The sequence below is a fragment of the Grammomys surdaster genome, unplaced genomic scaffold (genome assembly GCF_004785775.1).
Source record: "Grammomys surdaster isolate TR1022 unplaced genomic scaffold, NIH_TR_1.0 149, whole genome shotgun sequence".
NCBI classification, from domain to species: domain Eukaryota; kingdom Metazoa; phylum Chordata; class Mammalia; order Rodentia; family Muridae; genus Grammomys; species Grammomys surdaster.
In genome coordinates, this window is record NW_021604607.1 from 4,707,783 (window position 1) to 4,722,841 (window position 15,059).

The 15,059-nt window shown below is 37.9% G+C and overlaps 1 pseudogene; it reads right to left on the bottom strand.

Moving 5' to 3' along the window:
- Positions 1-5,596: 5,596 nt before the first annotated feature.
- LOC114619250 lies at positions 5,597-8,088 on the bottom strand (annotated as a pseudogene).
- Positions 8,089-15,059: the final 6,971 nt, after the last annotated feature.

The following is a 15,059-nucleotide window of genomic DNA, read 5'->3' on the forward strand; positions in this document are numbered from 1 at the left end:
CCTTTCAAATGTATATGTTAATCAATATCCTTTAAAATTATATTAATAGATATATTTGTTTCTTTTTAAAGATTTTGATAATTGTTAATGCATTCAATATACGTATATTAATACCTTGACATTTAATGAATAAATGTTTACTATTTTAGACTATATTGAATATAATTTGTGTTTGGAAATAATATATTATTTGTTACCTCAAATGAAATTTCAGATATTCATATGCCGGGGGGAAAATAGAGGAGGGCCACTGCAGTGGAGTCTGGGGAGGCTTCCACGCTGTGGTGAGTCCCACATGTGGAAGGAGGTCTAAGGTTCCAGAGGCCTGGAGGCTTTGGTGGCAGCAGGCCCAATGACACTAGGAAGTCCTTGGTTCCAGAAAGGTTATTTGTCATGGTGGATGGTGGATGGATATTGGCTTACTCCCGTAAAACTCAGGATAGTCCCAATTTAAATAGGGAGGGAGAAAGGGGGAGGATCTGGGGTGGCATGCTTAACTTGCTCCACCCTCTGACCTTCATTAGTATGTAAATCGCTAGGGCCTGAGGCCTCTAGACATGCCCTCTACCTGTGCACTTTGGGAGGGTCTGTCTGGCCTATGTGACTGAACAATGTAATTCTATGGAGACTAGAATGCTTTTCAGGACACTGGGTTCTGTGGGCGTTCCAAACTCCTGCCGGTTCTCACACAGAGTCTCCGGGTTCTAGGCATCTGCCTAGCCATGAACCAGAATACAATTACGCAGTCCCACATCTCCTCCCTTTTACTTTTATAAAAAAGGGGGGTCACTGTGTCATATGAGGTGAAAATTTTGGATGAGGAAGCCAAAATAAAGCACTATGTAGGCCAGAGGAGTTAGCACAATTAAGTCACAGGATAAGGGGAGTTGAGTTTGGGGGTTGGGAAGGCAAGGGAGCATTGAATCAATTGATTACAGTTTGAAGTGGTACAGTTTGAGGGTAATAACATCGACTAATCTAGATAGATATTATGTTTTCCTCACTAACATGTAACTTTAGCTATTTGACTTTGGCAAACAAGTTCATTTGTAGCTGTAAGGTCTGAATCTGTCTGTAGGACTCAGTGAATGTCTCTGGATCTTGGAGTGTGTCTGGAGTTCAGCGTGTGTCTCTGGATCTCAGTGTGTCTCTGAAATCTGCAGTCAGGTGGTGTGGCTGCAAGCAGACAGCATGGCATCCTAGGCAGGTTCCAGGAGATGGCATTGTCTCTCCTGGACTTGTGGGAGCACATGTAGAATAATCACAACAGGGAAGCAGCATCCAGGCAGAAGGATGTCTGCAAAGGGTGTGTAGTAAGCATTAGCCTACTTGGGAGCAAGAACGTCATGGTGTGCTGTTGACATCCTAAAAAGCAAAGGTGTTTGAGGAAATTTTAGTCTTAGAAGTCACCATTGTGTCTGTTTTGCATGGCTGAGGAAGAAAAACACCATATTAATTATGTAGCCAGCAACAGTTTGTCTGTAAAATGAAACTAGTTGTTAATTAAGAGCTGAGAAATGGTGATCACCATGTTGATTTGACCTGTGGAAGTAGATTAGATGACCTTTGAACTTTGAAGAAGTCTTAAAAATTGAAAAAAATGTTGGACATATATGAGTTAGAGAGAAAAGGAGGCATTTAAACAAAAAGGTGAAAAATTCTGGGTTGAAAAGCACGAACACTGTTGTTTTAGATGTTCTTGTTGGGGGAAAATGCATTAATGGCAGGAAAGCACTAACAGTTTTGTGCGTATTCCTGTTGGGGAGAAAAGGTTAATGGCAGATTTAGAAGCAGTAGGGCAGGGGCTTGCTCTGCCATGTGGTGACTGCTCTAGCAGAGAAGCCAAGGAATTCCCCATTTGTTTTTCTTAGGAATCCTAGATGTAGAGGAGAAAAAGAAAGCCAATCTTGAAGAAAAGCTCAAAGCAAGAAACATAGGTGTTTGATAGGAGAGTCAGAAGGAGTAAAAGGCTGTGTAAAACTGAGCTATGGTGGGAAGACATGTGGAAGCTGGATTATAGCTGGCAGCTCTTGGGAGAAGCTCGCAGGAGGCAAGCAATTTTTCATGGCTCAGCCTGGAGTTTTTAGTTGTGAGAAAGAAATTGTGAGGTACACAGGGGCGAAGGGAACAGACAGAGTCTCAGACCCTCTGCTATCAGGCAAGTCAGCTGGGCTGTAGCTGGCCACAAATGACCTAGGAGGTAAAGGGGGGAAGGGGACAAGCAGGGAGCCAGCCCTGTTGCTTCAGGCAAGCCAGCTGGGCTGTAACCAGCTGGCAGCAAATGTTGGAGGAGTGAGGGAAGTCTACACTAGGCTAGAAGGCAGCCTGTGAAAGACTGACCCCTGGGGGAAAATCACTGGGGACTAGAGTTTAGAGCCAGTGCTCCTGAGAAGCTAGCAGGCAGAAGTTGAAAAGCTGACTCCTAGGGGAGGGGTAGAGAGCAGAGATTAAGGAGTCACTGCCATCTTGTTAAGTTGGAGAACACATGGGGAGAAAGGAAGCTACGATAGCAGGCAGCTCCTGAAAGACTGAAGTAGGAACTCCTGAGAGCTCAAAATGAAAGAGGAATCTCTCAACCAAGGGAAAGAGTATTAGAACAAGTGTCACGGCAGGCACTGTGGCCTGAAAGACAGCTATTTGCTGTCAAGGAGCCCTCTCTGTGGAGCTGGGGGTTGGGCAGAGTAGAGGAGGCTAGGGAGCCTTTGCCATCTTGCCCTTGAACTGTAGAACAAGTGGAGGAGAGGGAGAGAGAGATAGGGAGACAGAGAGAGGCCTGCCTAGACTTGCGTACTAGGCTGGGGTTACTCACAGTTCCATGGAGAGGTTCTTGGCGGGCGCCAGTGGGGGGGTACTCGGAGCTGGCTTTGCCCGAATCCTCTACCACCTGTAGGGAATGATGTAGACCTATTTGTGGGCACGCTCAGGCATGAGTCTCTGTTGTGTTGTGGGTTCGTGCTTCTGCCACAATGTGGTAGGCTGGAATTGTAGCTCAGTGTGGCAGGAGCACACGGGATCTTGGCTGAGTTTATTCCCTGCAACACTGGGAGAGCGCAGCAGGGCCCCACCCACCATGGGGAATTCTCACTCTGGTTCCATAGGGGTGCAGAGCTCTTGGATTGGGGATCCCCAGGCCAGAAGTTAGCTGGAGACCCACTGGTCTCAAGCCCTTGGGCTCTCAGACTGCTGAGAGGCAGCCAAAGGACTGAGACGGGAGCATGTGGGCACATGACCAGACAACCCACAGCTGAGAAAAATGAGGTATGGGAGGAGAAGAAAGAGGCCCTAGCAGCACCCGTGGGAGAGACTGTACTTGTTAAGCAGACTAGGTGGCCTGGCTAGCTTGCTTGAAGATGTGGGTCCTCGTGTCTGGAATGCAGAGGTCCTCCAGGTGAGAGATTAAGCAGCTGCAGCTTCAGTCAATGGGACCTTCACTGAGTCGATTCCTCACATTACTGGACAAGCCAGGCAGGAAGCTTGGCTGCGTTCTGTAGCAGACTGGGGCAGCCTGGTTCTTGAAGTCCATGGGTATCTGTGCTCCACTTGGGTCCCAAATGTGGAGAAAATTATAGGCCACATTGGTGGAGTCTGGGGAGGCTTCCACGATGCAGCGGGTCCCACATGTGGAAGGAGGTCTAAGGTTCCAGAGGCCTGGAGGCTTTGGCGGTGGCAGGCCCAATGACACGAGGAAGTCCTTGGTTCCAGAAAGGTTTATTGTCACGGTGGATGGTGGATGGATCTGGGTGTTCCCCCGTAAAACTCAGGGCAGTCCCAATTTAAATAGGGAGGGAGAAAGGGGGAAGATCTGGGATGGCATGCTTAATTTGCTCCACCCTCTGACCTTCATTAGTATGTAAATCTCTAGGGCCTGAGGCCTCTAGTCATGCCCTCTACCTGTGCACTTTGGGAGGTTCTGTCTGGCCTATGTGACTAAACAATGTAATTCTATGGAGACTAGACTGCTTTTCAGGACTCTGGGTTCTGTGGGCATGCCAGACTCCTGCTGGTTCTCACACAGAGTCTCTGGGTTCTAGGCACCTGCCCAGCCATGAACCAGAATACCCTTATGCAGTCCCACATTCATATATTCTAACTGTGTTTTGATCAGTTCACTTTGTGGATATGTCGTATCTCTTTACTGTAATTCATTTTTCACTTTTACTAACCATTAGTTTCACATGAATATGTAGATCAAGTCACTGAATATTAGGTATATCCGAGGGACCACATTCTTTGAGACTATTGTTCAGTATCACAACTGTGATGAAGATACTGATCCATCAAGGACAGAATATTCTCATCTAGCTGGGATTCCTCATTTTACCATCACCATTATATGTTCATCAGTATACCCTGACTTCCTCCATTCTTGGTGGCTTTGACTTGTTCTCCATTGCTACCAAATTATATTTCATAAATGGTATGAAACGGCCTGGGTCTATGTGGAATTGGCTCTTTTAACTTACTAGTTCTCTGGAAATTATTCCAATTTTTCCATGCATTACTCTCCTCTCCTTTTTAAACAAAGTTTAATGATTTTAATGTAACACAATATTCAGTTTACCAACTGAAAGACATCTGGACTATTTTACTTTTGGGGTATTTAAAACAAACAAATCTCAAATTTGCATATGTAAATTTTAATTTCTCTCTAATAAACGCCCAGGATTTTAACTTTGGATTTTAAGACATGCTACATCACCTTAAATTCCTACCAAGAATGTAATAAATGACTCATTTTCTATACCACCTATCAGATTTAGATTACCATCCAATAAACATTTTAGCTATTCTAATTTGTACATAGTCTTATTTTATTGTGATTTAGAATTTTGTAAGAAATAATACAGTTGAAAATGTTTCTGGTATTTATTCAAAATCCATATTTTTCAATAAAATTTATCTTTATGTTTTTGTTTGTCTTCTCATTAGCCAAGTATATGCTGGTGGATATTAGTACCTTGTTATCACGTTCACTACTGATGAATGGCAGCCTTCAACAAATCAACCAAGTTCACACATGGTTTTCCTCTCACATAAATACTCAAGTTATTTTTGTTCCAATAATAAAACACAATTTTATTTAAATAACAAATATGTGTCCTGGACAACTGTCATAAAACCAGTGCTAACAATGTATACAATGGTGGTCCAACTCTTCATTTCCATAAATCAGTTCCAAAACAAGGTTTCCAGCCTTTGACTCTGCTCATGGATTCATGTTTTGAGACATATCATTTGACATTATCATTTATACATTTAACAAAAACTAGAATAACATCCTTAACATGAATAGGAAGTATAATATCATCACTGCAAAGCTTTACTGCTTCACAAGTACTTCAAAATTCACAGTATCACCAAATCTTGCTAATTATATAAGGGCAACTTTGTAATTTCTTCTATGATGATAGTACCATTATTGACATTTATTTGTTCCTAATTAAATTTCATTTCAACTACCTGATGTTGAAGTTGAGGTAGCTGCATTGTGCCTGCATTGCTAGGTAGTGGTATCATTCAAAGTTCACTTGGAACATCAGATTTGATTTAAATGAGAGGGAAATAAAGTCTCCCTGACAGTTTTCTCATTTGGCATTCAAACAAAAACAACAATAACAAAAAACAAAACAGAAACATGCCCCCACTGTTTCTTTGAGAGAAAAGTGGAGTCCAGGGACAAGGACTCAAATTCCATGGCCACCTTACAGTTAACACGAGTGAGAATGTACATAAATTCAAGCTTGTGTGCTTACAGTTTCAGCATGGCACAAAGTGGACGAACCACAGCCTTTGAATTTCTCCAGGAAGAGTAACTGGGTGCTGTAGAGTAAGCATACAGGAAATCTGTCTCCACCGGAATCTTCTGGCATGCCATATCTTCATCAGTTCCACTGTCCTTTTCTATGCCACAGTCCAGCTCTGTACACCTGTACACCAGCTCGTCTGTATGATAAAGAGTTTCAGCCTTCCAGTCAGACTCTGGCAGTTAGTCGCCTCTGAAGAAACTAGTTAATTTTTTCAGGCCAACGGGCCCATTTGTTCCATAATTACTCCTTCATCACCATGACTTAGAATCATACAAACAAAGCTGCTGGTGTTACAGGTAGAAATCTGTGTAATTGTTACTAAGCTGAAGTCATAATTTCTTAGATGGTACAAAATTTATTTTGATACAAATTCAAGGGTTTCATTGGCATAATTTCTTATATTAATTCAAAATTTTGTGAGTACAAGGGTTAGACCCAGTCCTTCTTAACCTTTGTTACTGATCTGAGATGGTTAGCCTGTGAGTTAAGGGCCTCTAGCAAATTCATGGCTCTGAGTTTATTGTTAGAATGTTTTCTAGATTTTAATTAAAAATAGCTGAGAGTAATTATTGAACAGCAGTCTAGATTGGTTTACATAGATAGTTGGTTTTAAAAAACATCAGATGTCCACAGAATTGATGTTACAGACATTTCTTTATTAAATATCATTTGACTAGAGACCTGTCTACTCCTGACAGCTTCCCTGTCTTGGATTCTAAGAAGAAATCTTTGGAGTTACTCCAGTAGTGGTGAGACAGCAAACAGGCTAAAATTGCCTCTTTTCATCCACAGACAAAATACTGTTCAGAAAATGGACACACTTGCAGAATAGTTGACTGATTATATCTGCCAAGACAGGGTGATCAGCCCTTAAGTATTTTGCATTTAAGGTCTATCAGATGATCCTGGGCCAGAAGGCTGAAGATTGGATGCTCCAATGTTTTGAAGTATAAAGGACTGTCCAGGTAATCAGTAGTCTATATAAACTGGCTATGTTTTGAAAGCTGTGCTTTGTTCTTCCCATATCTGCAGTTAATTCAGTCATTCTGAATTTCTGACAGGCTTGAAGACTTATAGTCTCATAGACAACCCAGGATATTTACTTTGACAGAATAGATTTGAGAAGATGGCTTTCAGATGACATTCTTTCTAAAGCCAGGATATAAGCCAGGTACAGAACTAGAGTCTTTTAAGTTAGGATAGATGACAAGGGTCTTTTTATTGACAATAATGTTGGACTGGGTATTAGGTCTATCTTGTACCTTAAAATAACAACATGACAATAGTTATGCTCAGTTTATATCTGAGATAGAGTCTTTAATTGGACAGAAAGAAGGAAAGATTTTTTTCTATTCTAACAGAAAGGGTGATATGTTACAGGAATTTTATTTACTGCCACATTGTTTTGTTTTTGCAGTGGAGCTTGGTTATTGGGCAGTAGAAGAGGTAGGCTAAACCAGGTTTGGGAAGAAAACAGAGAGAAAAAGCAGAGAAGGGAAGAGAGAGGAATGAACATAGAGAAAGACAAATGGGTCACTAGTAGTCTCAGGTAGCAATTCACATCAAAAGGTTAGATATTGGGTTACAGTTCTAATTGTGTGGGCATCTCGTGTATTGAGCATTTCCTAATATATAAATCTATTGGATAATCTTTAAGCTTTAAGAGTCTCATTTCTACTGGATACAATGAGCATTGCAAATATTGTCTGGGGCAAAGGCGAGCATTACCAGAATGACAGATTTGAACTGGTGGCAATGCTTTGGGACATGGATTCCACGAAGTTGATCGGCAGAGACAGCAGCCACACTAATTTCTCGTGAGTCTAGGGTCAGAGCTCCTGGCACCTATGGCCACTTCTAGTATGGAAACATGATGGGCGATCCAGGTAGCTAGCCGGACCACAGCACCTCACCTTTCTTTAATAAAAACTACACACAACATGTTTCTTTTGCTGTGATCTTCTGTAGAAACACTATCGGTCAATTCCATAATTTCTTTATGAGTAAGATCATTTTTATTCCTGACTTTGTATTTCAGGCCCATAAATGTCTCTCTGAGGTTGGCTGCATTCACATCCGTACCAGAGCAAGATGTCATTCCAGTGTTTTTATGGAAATTCTTATTATTAATTATTATACATAAGCCCATTTCAGGATAATCCATTTTGTAACTACTGTCCAGATAGATTCCAGAGTCCATTGACTTGCTTCCATGTATAGTCTTTATTTCTAAATTATTAATGAATTTTGAATACAACAATATTTTGTTGTTTTCCATATTCACTTTTCTTAGCATTCCAAGCTCTGTGCCACAGAACACTCTATTCTCTACTTTTCTTCCTTCCTTCCTTCCTTCCTTCCTTCCTTCCTTCCTCCCTCCCTCCCTTCCTCCCTCCCTCCCCCTCTCTCTCTTTCTTTCTTTTTTTCTTTCTTCCTTTTTTATTTTTATTTTTTTTTGGCTAATATCAACATTTTAGTGAGTTCATACCATGCATGTCCTTTTGGGTCAGAGTGAGGTAACTCAGATGCTCACATACATTTGTATTTTACTCTTAAACCCAGTGGTTGACTTCATTCACATGTAAAGTGGAAGAGTAAACTTTAATCTTGTTTGTCTCTTGTCTGTGAATGTCTATGTTCTCTGTCATTGCTTGATAAAAACACCATATTTCTTACATCCTTCCTCTTTTCTTGAAATTAGTACATTTTCTAGTTCTATTTCCAGACTGTCTATTTTGCTCCATGTAAGTATAGATTTATAGAGAAAGTCATTACTTTTCTACCTTTTCAATAAATTTATAATTCATAAAAGGTTAAGTATAAACTGAATAAAAGATTATAATGCAGCATTTGCCAAATCAACTAAAGTCAGACAAAGCCTCCAAATTCTACACTGTGTTTTAAGAAAAGAACTCAGTTGTTTTTACGGATATATTCCTTATATTTTTCCTGTTACATTGTCAAGGATTTGAAGCAAAAGGAAAAGCATGTTATCCACAACAATGTTTGGAAAAAAACCTAAGAGGCTATTATAACAATAGTTCCATAAAGTCATTCATTCTTCGGTAATTACTATCTTTCAAAATTGATTTAAAGAAACTCATATTTTTCATTGTTTTAAATGTAACTAAGAGGTGCGTCTATCAAAAGTCAGAAAAGATGCATTTTGGGATGAACAGTAATTTGGATTAGTTTTAACCAAATTACAGCAATCATAACTACACAAGGAAACTTATCACAAAGCGGTCCTAATATGTTTGTGTGAATCTCTTTTCAGAAGGTTGTGAGTCAACTGTGGCAGGATATTTCTCATTGCTGATAGTGTAAATTTGATTACTATATCAGCAAGTTAAAGAGAACAAACACATGAAAAAGCTTTAGTTTTCTACTGCTTCACTAATTATTTGAAATCTTAATGTAGTGTGAACAGAAGATGTTCTTAAGTGTTACTGTGTATTTGTGCTACAATAATGTCTACTACCCATTAGCCTCACCTTTTTACTGTGAGTAATGACTCTGTGCTTGAATGAATTATGGGAAATCTGAAGATGCAGGTTAATAACCCTCTGAAAATTTACTTGACAGTGGTCCATCTCATAAGATACTGGAAGAATCTACCATGTTTCTTTTTTCACTTTCAAGATCCTTAGGAATATCCTCATGTCAACTTGCTATAACAAAGTGCTATATGCCTGTCAATACAGGTATATATTAGCGTTTACCTCAATATATACATATACATCATATACATATATATATGAGAGAGAGAGAGATAAAGTTCCAGTGCTGTATATTGAAGTCTAGAAAACAAAATAACACTGAGAAAGAAAATGTAGATCTTTTCTCCTTTTATTTCTTCAGTTTTCTCTATTTTAAATAATTGTTTTCATTATCCTGATTTTTTTGTTATTCCATATGAAGTTGAGATTTTTCTCTTTCTATCTCTCTGAAGAATTGAGTTGGAATTTTGATGTGGATTAGATTGAATATATAGATTGCTTTTTGTTCGATGGCTATTTTACTATGATGAATTTACCAATCCACGAGCAAGGGAAGATTTCCATCTTCTGAAGTCTTCTTCATAGACATGAAGTTCTTGTCATATAGACCTTTCAGTTGATGAGTTATAGTGATAACAAGATATTTTATATTATTTGTGACAATTGTGAAAGGTGTTGTTTCCTTAATTTCTTTTTCAGCCTATTTATCCTTTGTGTACAGAAAGGCTACTGATTTGAGTTAACTTTATATTAGGCACTCTGGTGCAGTTGTTTATCAAGTGTAAGAGTTCTGGTAGAATATTTGGGGTTACTTATGTATATTATTGTATCATCTGCAAATTTTCATACCTTGACTTCTTCTTTTCTGATTTGTATCACTTTGACCTTCTTTTGGCATCCAATTTCTCTCAGTATAATTTTGAGTATGACATTGAATAAATAATAGGGAGTGGACACCATTGTCTTGTCACTGATTTTAATGGGATTGATTCATTTTTCTGTTCAATTTATTTGATGTTGGCTGCTGATTTGCTGTATATTGCTTTTATTATATTTAGGTGTATGCATTGAATTTCTGATTTTTCCAAGATTTTTAACATGAGGGTGTTGTATTTTGTCAAATTCTTTTTCAGAATTTAATGAGATGATCATGTGTTTCTTTTTTCAGTTTGTTTATAAAGTAGGATGAAGCCTACTCTATCTTCGTGAATAATTGTTTTCATGTGTTCTTGGATTCAATTTGTGAGAATTTTAATGAGTATTTTTGGCATCAATATTCATAAGCAAAATTGGTCTGAAGTTCTATTTCTTTGATGGGTCTTTTTGTGACATAGATATCAATGTAACTGTGGCTTTATAGAATGAATTAAATAGTATTCCTTCTGCTTCTGTTTTGTGGACTATTTTGAAAAGTAGTGGTATTAGGTCTTTTATGAAGATCTGATAGATTTCTACACTTAAACCATCTGGCCCAGGGATTATTCTTTTTTTTTTCTTTTTCTTTTTTCTTTTCTTTTTTTTTTTTTTGGATTGGGTAACTTTTAATAACAGCTTCTATTTCCATTGGTTTTTGGGACTATTTAAGTAGTTTATCTGGTCCTGATTTAACGATGGTGCCTGGTATCTGTCTAGAAAGTGACCTATTTAATCTAGACTTTTCAGTTTTGTTGAGTATGAGCTATTTGTAGAAGGATCTGATGAGGTTTTAAATTTCCTCAGTTTCTGTTGTTATGTCTTCCTTTTTATTTCTGATTCTGTTAATTTGAAACTGTCTCTGGGCCCTTTAGTTGGTTTAGCTAGGGTTTTATCTATACTGTTGATTTTCTCAAAGAATCAGCTGCTTGTTTTGTTCATTCTTTATATAGTTATCTTTGTTTCTAATTAGTTGATTTCAGATCTGAGTTTGATTATTTTTGCTGTCTATTCCTCTTGGGTGTGTTTACTTATTTTGTTTCAGAGCTTTCATATCTGCAGTAAAGTTGCTAGTATAGGATCTCCAATTTCTTTATGAAGTTACTTAGTGCTTTAAATTTTCCTGTTAGCACTGCTTTCATTTTATCCCATAAGTTTGGCTATGTTGTCTTTCATTTTTGTTAAATTCTAGAAAGTCTTTAATTTATTTATTTCCTGACCAAGTTACAATTGAGTAGAGAGTTATTAAGTTTCCATGAATATGTGGGTTTTCTGTTTGTTTTTTGGTTTTTGGGTTTTTTTGTTTGTTGTTGAAAAACAGCCTTATTCTGTGGTCATCTGATATAACGCATGGGATTATTTCAATCTTCTTGTATCTGGTGAGGTATGTTTTGTGTCCGATTATGTGGTCAATTTTGGAGAAGGTACCATGAAGTTCTGAGAAGAAAGTATATTCTTTTAGGGTGAAATGTTCTGTAGTTATCTGTTAAATCCATTTGGTTAATAACTTCTGTTAGATTCACTGTGTCTCTGTTTAGTTTCTGTTTCCATGACCTGTCCATTGTTGAGAATGGAATGCTAAAGTCTACAATTGTTATTGTGTGATGATCAATGTATGTTCTGACCTTAAGTATCAATTCATTTACAAATGTAGGTGCTCTTTAATTTGTGGCATAAATGTTCAGAATCAAGAGTTCATTTTGGTGGATTTTTCCTTTGATGAGTATAAAGTTTCATTCCCCTACTCTTTTGATAACCTCCAGTTGACAGTCTATTTTATTGGATATTAGAATGTCTACTGCAGCTTGTTTCTTGGGACCAGTTGCTTGCAACATCTTTTGTAGCCTTTTAGTCTGACAAAGTGTCTGCATTTGTCACTGATGTGTGTTTCCTGTATGCAACAAGATGCTGGGTCCTATTTAAGTGCACAGTCTGTTAGTCTGTGTCTTTTTGTTGGGAAAATGAGTCCATTGATGTTGAAAGATATTAAAGATCAACAATTGTTGTTACCTGTTATTTTTGTTGTTAGTGGTGGTATAATGTTTGTGTGGTTCTCTTCTTTTGGGTTTGTTGTGAGATGAGTAATTTCTTGATTTTCTATGAGTGTACTTTCCTTTTTGTGTACGAGTTTCCCTTCTATTGTCCTCTTAAGAGCTTGATTAGTCAAACATATTATTTAAATTTGGTTTTATTATGAATTAGTTGGTTTCTTTATGTATGATGAGTTTTACTGGGTATTGTAGTCTGGATAGGCATTTATGTTCTCTTAGGATCTGCATGACATTTGTCCAAGCTCTTCTGGCTTTTAGAATCTCTGTTGATAAGACTGATGTAATTTTGATAGGTCTGCTTTCTATATTACTTGGAATTTTCCACTTACTACTTTTAATATTCTTTCTTTGTTCTGTGTACTTAGTATTCTGATTATTATGTGATGGTTGGAAATTATCTTATGATCAAATCTACTTGATGTTCTGTGGTGATCTTCCATCTTTATGACTATCACTTTCTTTAGGAGAGGGAAGTTTTCTTCTATGATTTTGTTGGGAAACTTCTCATTCCTATTATTCTTTGGTTTGGTCTTTTCATTGTATTCTGAATTTCCTGGATCCTTTGGGTTAGGAGATTTTGCAGTTGTATTTTCTTTGACTGTTGTGACAGTATGTTCTATAGTATCTTCTATGCCTGAGATATCTCTCTTCTATCTCTTGTATTCTTGTATATGATAATTGCATCGGTAACTCCTGATCTCTTTCCCAGATTTCTCGTCTCCAGGGTTTACACCCTTTGTGATTTCTTTATTGTTTCTATTTCCTGTTTTAGATCCTGGACAGTTTTGTTCAATTCCTTCACCTGTTTGATTTTGTTTTCCTGTATTTCTTCAGGAGATTTATGTGTTTTCTCTTTAAAGGCTTCTACCTGTTTACCTATGCTCTGTATTTCTTTAAGAGTTATTTATGTCCTCCTTAAGTCCTCTGTCACCCACATGTGATGGAATTTTAGGTCAGAGTCTTGCTTTTTACATGTATTGGAGTATCCAGGGCTTGCTGTGGTGGGAGAATTGTTTTCTGATGGTGCCAGTGTCATTGGTGTTTGCTGCTAATGTTCTTATGCTTGGCTCTTGCCATTCTGTTGTCTGATCTGTTAACTTGCCATGCTGTCCCTCCTCTGAGCCTGTCATCCTGGTTGTTACTGAGCTCCTAAGATTCAAGCTGTCTCTGGGTGTGGGAAGGAATCTGGAGTGCTGGCTCTGCCCTTGGCTGAGTTGTGGGAAGTTCAGTGTTTTAATGGTTTGTCCACCCTCTGATTAGTTTGAATATGTTAACTAACAATCTATTATACAAGCCTACATGTACTCATTATTGTACTCTCTGAAAAACATTAATAACAGGTTATGAAAGTATATCCATGTGATATTTGTTATCAACAAAGAAAAAAAATCTGAAATTAAAAATTAAGAAACCAACCAACCAACAAAAACTCATCAATTTCTCTAATGGATAACATTTTAAAATCATGTGGAATGGCTTCAATTATTATATCTTTGCTAAATGCCATACTTTAAAATTCTATTATATTAAAATTTTCGTATATTTAAATAATGTATCTTGATCAAATGAATTCCTTACCCAGCCTCTCCAAATCCTCCCAGTGTTACCATAATTAATTTCAACATCATGTCCCCCTATTTTATTTATTGATTAATTAATTAATTTAGCCCAGTTAGTGTTTCTCATACAAGGATGTGTATGCTATTATCCATTTAGGTATTAGGAATTTACAAGTGGAACACTTCTAAATAAAAGTGGCTACCTGTCCTCCAACAGCCATTTATTGTCAATATCTTCTTAAGCAGGAATTTGAGAATCCCTCTGCCATCACACTTGTTCTTTGGGAGGTTTTATGTAGGTAATACTTCTTCCGTGATCTCTGATGTGCAATAACCATCTCATTCCTAACTTTCAGAATATTCCAGCACTCCTTCCCAGGCCTGGGAATAAGCAGTGTTTCCAAGGAAGAATCTTGTTCACTAATGTGGAATACTACTGTTCAAGCTCCCTCAAAAAATCGGTTAGCTTACAAACTAGTGGGGTTTCATAAGGCTTTTTTGCTAACACCCTTCATTACTGATTAAAAATTTAACTGTCAATATTCTTCCACCATTATTTTGTATTACATATATTCTATTCTTACCTCTTAAAATAATTTTTTCTTGTATTGTAAGATGATCGATTCCCAAGAACTTTATCATGCACATTTCAGTTTTGTAAGAATCTCCCTGGCCATTCTCTTGCTCAGCTTCACCACTCTGGAATCCTTCTGTTCCCATATTCACAATCTCTAATTTTATTTCCTCTATGTTGTGTTATCCTCCTTCACTAAGTGTACCCCCAAACAATGGTCTTTCTCTAGTGTCCTTGATTGTCCTGCTCCCTCACTTATCAATCCTTACCACATACTTGAACTCTTCTGGATCCATATGCCCATCTCTACTTTCATTTTTTCTATATTGTATTATTCTCCATCCCTAAATGTAGCTCTCTAACAACACTTCATTTCTATCCACCAGGATTCTATATGTTAGGCACATAAACAGAAACTATTTGAAAGGAAGAACTTTATATGATAAAGATGTAATCATTATTTTTAGGGAATTGGGCTGCCTTGCATAGTAAACACTACATCTGTTGTGGATTTGGTCAATAACTTACGTCAATGGACTACCAAATTAGAAGAGAATTTGAACATCTGTATGTGAGATGTAGACGGTCCCTACTCCCAGCTGGATCTAGTTAGTAAATAAAGTTGCCAGTCATCAATTACTGGCAGGGAGACAAAG